General features: G+C 40.2%; 1 protein-coding gene across 2 annotated transcripts in view; it reads left to right on the top strand.

Annotated features, from left to right (window-relative positions):
• The first annotated feature begins 575 nt into the window (after positions 1-575).
• LOC109927014 (aldo-keto reductase family 1 member A1-like) overlaps positions 576-10233 on the top strand; it is a 41005-nt gene continuing 31347 nt past the window's right edge. The window contains exon 1 of one of the 2 annotated variants that reach the window (XM_048599467.1): positions 576-684. The gene's annotated coding sequence lies outside the window, so the exon portion shown is untranslated. The remainder of the gene's footprint in view (positions 685-10233) is intronic. The other variant, XM_048599474.1, reaches the window with a different exon arrangement.

The raw sequence follows: 10233 nt of genomic DNA, 5'->3' as shown, positions 1-10233 counted from the left end.
GTTAGCTAAAATAGCTAGGGAAAGCATCAAACCTAAGGAAAATGCACAATGGATGTGTGGCAGGTCAGGGTATAAAGAATGGCAGACCGTGACTGAAAGGCGAACCAGGAGGATGAAATTAGAATAGAAACATAAAATGGATAGCAAGAGTTTTTACAAGTATCTAAAAACGAGAGTATGTAAAATGACTGTCTTGGCCCCTATAGAGAGTGAGAATGAGATATTGATGGAAATAATGGATGAAATGAACAAATATTTTGCTTCTATCTTCACTAAAGAGGATATTAAACAGACATTAAACTCACTTATTATTTTTATGGGGAAGGTGTCTGAATTGGTCATTAAAGCGATTATAGCTGCATACTTAGAAGATTTCAAGGCAATCCAGACGAATCTGTGTGGTTTAATGAAAAAGACATCAGTAGTGATTGTGATGAAGGCAGCCAGCTGGACCTCATAGAATATGATTTCCTTGATTGGGGCAGTTAGTGAGGTCCAAACAGGGAGCCCAGATTGACAGATATCCTGCTCACTCTCTGCTGGTTCTGAGGGAGTTGGTGCAGTGTCAAAGACTTTCCATGTGTAGCTAAAGGGTGAATCTACTGATGGGATATCAGTGTCAGTGGAGATGAGAGAAAAGCATGGTCCTGAAGAAGTTTGCTCACAAGTCATCTTTGAGTTGGGGTAAGGATTTCTGGCATCATGCTGTTACTTGTGAAGCTTGACTCTTTTGATCCTACTGCTAGAGACTGGGCCCAGTATGTGGAAAGAATGCATTATTTTTTTCTGGGCAAATGACATTTGGGGTGGATGAAAAGCAATGCAATTTTCCTGATAGCTTGTGGAGAGTGTGTGTGTGTTTTTTGATTATTAGGAGCCTAACCTTCCCTGAGACACCCGTTATACTAAATGCTTTCAAGTGTTGATGGATTTAGTTGAGGAATATTACAAACCCCCAAACCACCTCTAATTTTGAGACGCTGTTGATTTTACTTGGCAATTTGAGAACCAGAGGAATCCATATCAAGATTTTTGATAATGTTAAAACAACAGGCAGAGGCATGTGATTTTTGGTTTAACTCTTAATAAGTTGCTGACAGACCATTTGGTATGTAGGATTAATTATGTAAGCATGCAAATGTGTCTATTAGCTGAAGCCAACTGGACTTCAAATGAGCATTACTACTGGCTTCATCATTGAAAAGTTAGCAAGATGTAGTGTATTCCAATGGAAGTGGATGCCCTCGCCAGCCCAATTGAGCTTGGGAAATGCTGCTTGAGTGAAGGCAATTACATGTCCTCAGTCAGGACATATCCTGGACAGAGGGACTCTGCCCGTTACAAAAATCCAAAACAAAACCAAGCAGTTAAATTTCTCTTCAGGATCTGGGCTGGCAAGCCATTTTAGCTGCTGCTAGTATGCAGACTCAAGTAATAACTCGGAGGCTGGTATCCTGTCACCACATCACTCTTTATTTACACGTGGAGCGTTCTTGACACTGAGCCAGCTCTGAGTGAACAAAATGCCTAACACCTTTTTCTGTCAGCCAGGGTTCGCTGACTGGGGCCATTAACTTGGTCCAATCAAGGAACTTGTATACTATGAGGTCCATCTGGCTGATCTTGTTAAAATCACTGCAACATAATATAACTAAATTATTAGACTTCTTTGAAGGTATAGCAAGTGCTCATGGGAACCTATAAACATACAGTACTTAGGGTTCTAGAAGGCCTTTGATAAGGTGCCACACCATAGGTTATTGTGAGGGAATAAAATAAGAATTCATGGTATAAGGGGGATGGAGATTGGCTGACTTAAGTGTTTTCAAGGCTAAGATACAGATTTTTAATCAGTAAGGGAATCGAGGGCAATGGGAAAAAGGCAGGAAAACAGAATTGAGTTATCAGATCAGACATGATCGCCTTGAATGACAGGCCATTCAGCCCATCAAATCCACTCTACTTCTGTTATGTCTTATGGTCATGTGTACAAATGGGTCTTTGTCTGATTGGCACAGGTGGCGTCCCACAGATCTATGTCTCAACCTTTTTACAACTTTCATTAATTACTTCAATGGTGGCACAAGCATAGTGGGAAATTTATATTGCTAACAAATTGCATCAGCCTGATAATCAATAATCTACCTACTTTTGACTTAGTTATACAGCATGGAAACAGACCCTTTGGTCCAACTTGTCCATGCCAACTAGATATCTGAAATTAATCTAGTCCCATTTGCGAGCTTTGGCCCATATCCCTTGCAACCCTTCCTATTAATATACCTATCCAGATGCCTTTTTTTTGTTGTATTTGTACCAGCCACTACTACTTCCTTTGGCAGCTCGTTCCATACACGCACCACTCCTGCATGAAAAGGTTGCCCCTTAGATCCCTTTTTTTTTAAAATCTTTTCCCCTATCACCTTAAACCTAAACCCTCTAAGTTTTGAACTTTCCTCCACACACCACCACCTCCCCATACCCTACCCATGCCCCTCAAGATTTTATAAACCTCTGAGGTCACCCTTTAGCCTCTGACTCTTGAGGGGAAATGGCCTCAGCCTATTCAGCTCTCTCTATAGCTCAAACCTTCCAACCCTGGTAAATCTTTTCTGAACCCTTTCAAGCTTCACAACATTCTTCCTATAGCAGAGAGGACAGAATTGCACACAGTATTCCAAAAGTGGCCTAACCAATATCCTGTACAGCTGTAATATGACATCCCAACCACTGTACTGAAGGCACTGACCAATAAAGGCAAGCATACCATACGCAGTCTTCATTATCCTGACTACCTGGGACTCCAGTTTCAAAGAACAATGAACCTGTACTCCAAGGTCTCTTTGTTCAGCAACACCCCCAGGACCTTACCATTAGGTGTATAAGGCCTGCCCTGATTTGCCTTTCTAAAATGCAGCAACTCATGTTTATCTAAATTAAACTCGGCGCATTTGCCCACCTGATCAAGATCCCGTTATGCTCGGAGGTAACTTTTTTGGTGTCATCTGCAAACTTGCTAGCCATACCTCCTATGTTCACATCCAAGTCACTTTATACAAATGATGAAAAGCAGTGGACCCAGCACCAATTCTTGTGGCACACCACTGGTCTCAGGCCTCCAGTCTGAAAAGCTTAAACATTTAAATATTTTGCATTTGATGCCTTTTGAGGAATGGAATTACAAAGATACTCAACCCTCAGAAAAAGATATTCCTCATATGTCTTAAATGGGCCATAGTTCCAGATTCTTCCACAAGAGGAAACCTCCTTTCCACATCCACCAGGTCAAGTCCCCTCAGGATCTTGTGTGTTTCAATTTAAGTCCAGTCTGCTGCTTTTAAATTCCAGAGACCTGGTCCATGCCTTAACGCCCAAGATAATTCGTTCATTCCAGGTATTTGTCAACGAAACCCTCTCTACCCTGTTTCCAACATATGAATATCCTTCTGTCAGTATGGTGAACACAGTACACAGATACAGTCTTACCAATGCCCTGTATTTGCTCTCCTAATCTGTTTCCTCCTGCACTTTCTATACTTCATTAGGGTGTCCGATGATTTGTTCCCTTTTCTACCTGCTAAAAGCCTCTCCTTTCCTTCTTATCCAGTCTTAAATATTCTTAGGTATCCATGGTTCTTTGCATTTTCTTTTTCCTGTGTTTCACCCTAAAGGGAACGTGTTGGCCTGTATTCACCAATTCCATTTTGAATACCTCCATTATTCAGTAGATTTACCCTGTCCTGCCTGAAGATTCTACACCCGTGAATATACAGTTACCCATCCTGCAACCCCTGCCTTAAGCACATCTGTGATGGCAACAGCATTGTAATTCCACATGCCAATTGACCACTTTTGTTTCATGCTAGGAGTATTATAGGTTAGGCCATCCAGCTTTCTAGCTGAAATTCAACATGGGTGAACTTTCTCTGCCTTGATTCCTTTACTAAAGTATGTTATGTCTTTATTGTACTAATATGGTGTTCCCTCCCCTGGCTGAACTGGTTTTAAATTCCTCCCACCAAGGAGCCTATCTGTTCCCTTAACTAATTAATCCCTATCACTGTTGCTCTTGTTTTCTTCTTCCTGCCTGCCTATACAGTCAGGACGGTTGTGCTGTCAGAAGCTTGGCTTTGTCAGCACTATCTTGAGGAACCAATGCCCTGGTCAGCTTCCAAAATAGAAAGCTGATTTGTGAGCAGGACTGCAGGAGAGTCCTGAAATACCTGCCTGATTCTCTGAATGGTCACCCATTCCCTTCTTTCCTCCAGTCCCTTGAATTGCAGTATGACCACCTCTCTCAATGTGCTGCCCACGAAAATCTCAAACTTTGTCCCAGTTTTCTCCCAGCTGCTGCTCGAGTTCTGAAACATGGACCTCAGGTTTCTACAGTTGGGACCACTTCCTGCACCCAGGGTCATCAAGGATGCTAACAGGGTCCATGACTTCACATACATAACAGGTCACGAACTTGGGGGAGGCAATGGCCTAGTGGTATTATCACTGAACTGTTAATCCAGAGACCCAGGTAATGTTCTGGGGACCTGGGTTTGAATCCTGCCATGGCAGATGGTGGAATTTGAATTCAATAAATATCTAGAATGAAGAGTCTAACGAAGATCATGGAAACAATTGTTAATTGTTGGGAAAACCACATCTGGTTCACTAATGTCTTTTTAGGAAGGAAACTGCCATCATTACCTGGTCTGGCCTACATGTGACTCCAAACCCACAGCAATGTGGTTGACTCTCAACTGCCCTCTGAGCAATAAATGCTGGCCTAGCCAGCAATGCCCTCATCCCATGAATGAATTTGAATTGTAATAAAACTCAACTAACCTCAGCTGCCATTTCTTAAACTTGAACGAAGTCTTATTTGCTAACTTCTCTTTTGACTTAATCTTCAGGATACTCTCTTTCCCTTAACTTTAATCTCCTCTTATTCACTGACTTTTACTTACACCTGTTGATTCTCAGTTAACCCCTTAATATTCCAGCTCTTGGGCCTTGGTCGTACTATTTGGTGAAAGTCTTTGCTGTCTTGTTTTCATAGAAAAAAGGAAACCTCCCATCCCCAATTACCAAACTGCCACACCACTCTGCAGGTTGCTTTCTTGTGCTGGTTGTACAGAGGCCTTTTTAATGCTCCACCTCAGCTTTTTCAGGAACTGGATTTAACCAGATTGAATATTAGCCCCAGTTAACCATCCAAGCTACAGCAGCCTCGCTCATTAAGAGGCTTTTTTTTTGCTTCTGAACCTGAAAGCAGAATACCCTTTAGAAGTAAACTCTACTAAGCCTTTCTACAGGAGCTGGATGCAATTGATTGATTGCACCACATTGCAATCAGAGCACTCTTTCAAGTTTTCAATCCATTGAGAAAGATTCTACTGCCTTACCGTACTGATCATTTGTTACCACAATAACCAGATAATGAAGCGCTGCACTAATATCCTGTAATCTGCCGTGACACTTGCATCCTGGACCACTCAGGTACCAGGCTTTTTTAAAAGCCTTTCAAAGGGTAGTTGATCTGGAATTATTTACTTCAGAGGGCTGTCAATGCTGTGTTGTCGAGGTATATTCGAGGCTGAGCTAGACAGATCTTTAATTAGTAAGGAAATCAAGGGTTATTGGGGAAAAGACAAGGAAGTGGTGTTGAGGGTTATCAAATAAGCCATGATCTGATTGAATGGTGGAGCTGACTCCATGGGTTGAATGGCCTACTTCTGCTCATGGGTCTTGTGGTCTAAACAGTTCATATCAAGAACTAGTGGCAATTAGTACTAAATTCTAAAATGTACTCAAATTCCCCACACATTCTAATCTGTTACACTCCACTCCCTGGAGGTTGCACTCTGCTAGTTGCACAGGATTTTTTTTTTTTTAATACTCTGCTTCAGTTTTGAGAAATTCCTTTTCACCCAGAAGGTGTGGGGAATCTGGAATACACTGCATGGAAGGGTAGTTCAGGTGGGAAACTTCAACTTTTTTTTAAAAAAAGTTAATGGATGAGCATTTGAAATTTCATAACTTTCAAGGCTATGGGCTAAGTGCTGGAAAGTGGTTTAGAACGAGTGTGTCTGCACTGGCCATTCAATGGGCTGAAGGGCCTCTTTGTGCTGTAAAGTCTGTATGACTTTATGCTACATAATATATTTACATTAGTAAATGTTTCCATGTACAAGTACATGTAATAGAAGAACTGATCATCTTAACAACTGAAATAGGTCAGATAAAATTAGAAAAGAACTTTGAATTTGTAACAATGGGGATACCTTTTGGTTTTACAACTGAACGTGTGCATAGAACTTAAACAATAGCTGATCAGAACTAATGAAACTATCAAAAGATTTGCTGTGCTCACATCAGATGACTTCAGACTTGTTTCTCTACTACATTTTTTTTCCTTAACTGCTAGGGTGCTTCAGTAAATGTGTAACAGCAAAGATTTGTTTTTACCAGATATGGAGTACCTTGCGTACATTGCTGTGCACTTAGTTTTCTGTAGAAAATATTGGCTGAGTTGTCATACCATATGTGGCCATCATGCAACCCCAATTTACTGTAATGGAAAATAGAGCAACCATCTGCACAAACACCATAGGTCAGCATATTTATGTTAAGCTGTCAGGCTGCTGGCAACAATTAGTTGGTGTTCTTAACTAACCTAATGAATGAATTAAAACTTAGAAATACCATTACTTAATTAAAAATAGTTAATCATGAAGATGATGAACTTAGTTTATACAATATTTGTTAGGATTTTCCATCTGTTTTAATAACAAATTTAAAGTGCTTTTTTTTTCCCTTTCTCTGTCCTTTTTATGCCTCCCATAACAATGATAGGGTCCCCCAGTCCTCACTTTCCACCTTACCAGCCTCTGTATACAATAGATCATAAGCCACCATTTCTGCCAACTCTAGCAGGATGCTACCAACAGATGATTACAGTCCACCTTCAGCAATGGAGATGTGCACAGAGAAGACTGAGATCATCTCTCATTCTTTGATCATCGAAACCTATAATATTTAAAGGGCTAGAAAGGGTAGATGTAGGTAAGATGTTTTGCCTAGATAGGCAGTCTAAAACCAGGGGGAAGCCACTTGAGTGAAGAGAAATTATTTTACCAGTGGGTGTGAACTTTATGTTTTAAAAACAACTAAAGTTGCCCATTCCAGAATGTTTTAAGGTTTACAATTTAGCTGACTTTTTTTTTGCTTTTGCAAGTGCAGTGTATGGAAGTATAGCTTGTGATTACTTGCTGTTGACTTGTTTCACAATATGACCACAAAAATGAGATACTGTGGAAGTCCAATAAAACATGTTAGGATGAAAGAAGTGAGACGGTGGCATAGCTTGACTGCATTGATGATCAAATGTTGTAATGTATCTCCTTGCAGAAGGAGACTGCAATTCTCTATTTTGTTAGCTTCAACCTCCGTTGCATGTGCCTCTATATTTATTCAGCGTGCTTTTTAAAGACAAGTGACCATGTGGGATTGAAGTGGAATTTCAAAAGAGAATTATTTCCTTTCAGCAGGAGAAAATATTCGTTGAGGCAGGCTATCGAGCTGCAGCAAATGGCAACTTGTTCGGGCAGAAATGTTAATTTCAGCCCCTCTGTCTGCTTCAGTTTCATGGGAGAAATTTATTTCACGTGCTTGCCGTAATGAGTTTTATCCTTTGCATTTTTACAGCAACATAGTTTTTATTTTGGGAAAGAGACACCATGCCATAAGCAAATTTAGTGGTATATTAATCCACCTTAGATTGGACTTCAACTGTAGCTAGGACCATTTTGAATTAAGAAATGGGACAAAAGATCAGGATCATTATTTACATCCTACCCAATAAACAAATTGTTATCTGATGTTTCTGAATTCACAATATCACTTTGTCCATAATTAACCAGGAACAATAGCTTTCAAGGGAGATGGTCTATAAAAACTTTAAACTTGCGTCAACAAATTGTAATATGTGTTTATTGAGTAATGAGGGAACCATTAATCAAGGTTACATATCTGATCAAGGGACCATGAGGTAATATTGCTTATTTTTCTATCTCTTGATGGTGCATCTGGACTGTTGCAAACAGCAATTGCTATCAAACAGAAGTACACAAAAACAGTCAAAAAGGCAATTCATAGCACAGGATAGGATGTGGTCAACAGAATTTTGGGGAGGGGGGGGTGAAAAAGTGGAGTTTATGTAAGATGAATCACCAGGAGACCAATGCTAATGAAAGTACAGATAAAGCTTTAACCAAAAGTTGGGCTGAGGTTAAAAACAGGTGCATGATGTTGTAGATGTTGATGATAGAGCTTTAAATTCAAATGGTGTCTACAATTAACCTGTAGAAGGTTATAAACTATTTGGTCAGTGTAACATTTAACCTAACTTAATCTTGTATATCATCACTCATTCCCATTCCTAGCTGGACCAAGAACATACCTGATCAAGGAAGTTCTTTCAACTACATTTCAAAAATTTCCCTACCTCCTTCACTATCATCGTTGCACTCACTTGTTGCAGATGACTGGGTGGAAGGGAAATATTAGTTTTGGCTGTGGATTTGGAAATGTCTCATGAACCCCCGCAGGCTGTCCCACCACGAGGTCATCGTGCATCAACCAAGATAACGGCATATTGTTAACATGAGTTGTTGCCCATTCTCTCTCTTTCTCTTGCTATTCTAGCTCAGTGGCTGTTCTCGTTAATTGGAAAATCTTAACACTATTTCCAGTGATGGATCAGCATTTTGGCATCTACTCCTCGTGTTTCAAAAACACCTTAACATAAAACTGCCATAGCAGCAATTCACTCAGATAAAAGCCGATATTAGAAATCTGAAGCAAACACAGCATTTTTTTTTCAGTTCAAATTCTAGCATCTGCAGTAATTTGCTCCAACAGCAGAAACTTGGCAAGTCGGGCAGCATCTGTGGAGAGAGAAACTAAGAATGTTTTGATTCCAATATAACTTGTCTAGAAGGATGACAATGCTTCTCCAGCATTTTTGGTGTTTGTTCCACAGATTCACTATCATCTGAAAGATGAAATTCCTCTATCTGTCTTAAATGGGCAACTGCTTACTCTAAAATTAGACCCTCAGGTGTCAACTCTTCCACAAGGAGAAACAATCCCCCCAAAAGAATCTTGTATGCTTCTACAAGGTCTCTTCTCGTTCTTCTAAACCTAAATGATTGCAGGCCCAACTTATTCAACCTCTTCTAGAGAATTCCTCCACATTTGGGATCAAGCTCGTGCACCTTCTTCAGATTCCCTCCAATGCCAGTTTTCTTAGATAAGACAACCAAAAACATCCAAAGTATCCTAAATATGGTCTAAATTGTCTTGTATTGTTTTAGCAAGACTTCCCTATTTGTATCCTCCATTCCCTTTTGAAAGAAAAGCACGCAACCCTTTCCATATTACCTGCTGAACTTCACAGCTAGCTTTTTGTGATTCGTGCATATGGACACACCAAATCCCTCAGTGCTGCAGTTTTCTGCAGTCTCAGTCCGTTTAAGTAATATTCAGCTCCTCAATTCTTCCTGCTAAAGTACATAACTCCACATATTCCCACATTATATTCCATCTGCTAACTTTTTTTGGAATTCACTCATGGGATGAGGGTGTCACTGGCTAGGCCAGCATTTATTGCCCATGCCTAATTGCCCAGAGGGCAGTTCAGAGCCAGCCACATTGCTGAGAGTCTGGAGTCACGTAGGCCAGACCAAGTAAAGATGGCAGTTTCCTTCCCTAAAGGGCATTAGTGAACCAGATGGGCTTTTTCCTGACAATCAATAATGGATCCATGGTAGTTGTTAGACTCTTTTTAAATTCCAGATTTTTTTTTTGTGTGAATTCAATTTTCACCATCTGCAATTGCAGGATTCAAATTCAGATCCCAGAAGATTGCCTGGGTCTCTGGATTAACAGTCCAGTGATAATACCAATAGGCAACTGGCTCCCCATTTGCCTCATTTAACCTTTCTACATCTCTCTTAGACTCTGTCATTCTCACCACCTGCCTTCCCATCTATTTTTGTCATTCACAAACTGGGCCTCATCCAAGTCATTTAAATCTACTAGAATTAGAACTAGCTTTATTGGCACATGTATTCAAATGAGTACAATAAAAAGTTTACAAGTCACCACTTATGATGCCATCTTGGGTACAAGATACCTAGGTACAAATACTTAAGTATTTTGGTATAAAATAGAATAGAA

The sequence above is a fragment of the Rhincodon typus genome, chromosome 1 (assembly GCF_021869965.1).
Source record: "Rhincodon typus isolate 14 chromosome 1, sRhiTyp1.1, whole genome shotgun sequence".
In the NCBI taxonomy this organism is placed as follows: domain Eukaryota; kingdom Metazoa; phylum Chordata; class Chondrichthyes; order Orectolobiformes; family Rhincodontidae; genus Rhincodon; species Rhincodon typus.
The sequence above is the reverse complement of the archived record's forward strand: the minus strand, read 5'-3'. Positions and strand labels throughout refer to the sequence as shown.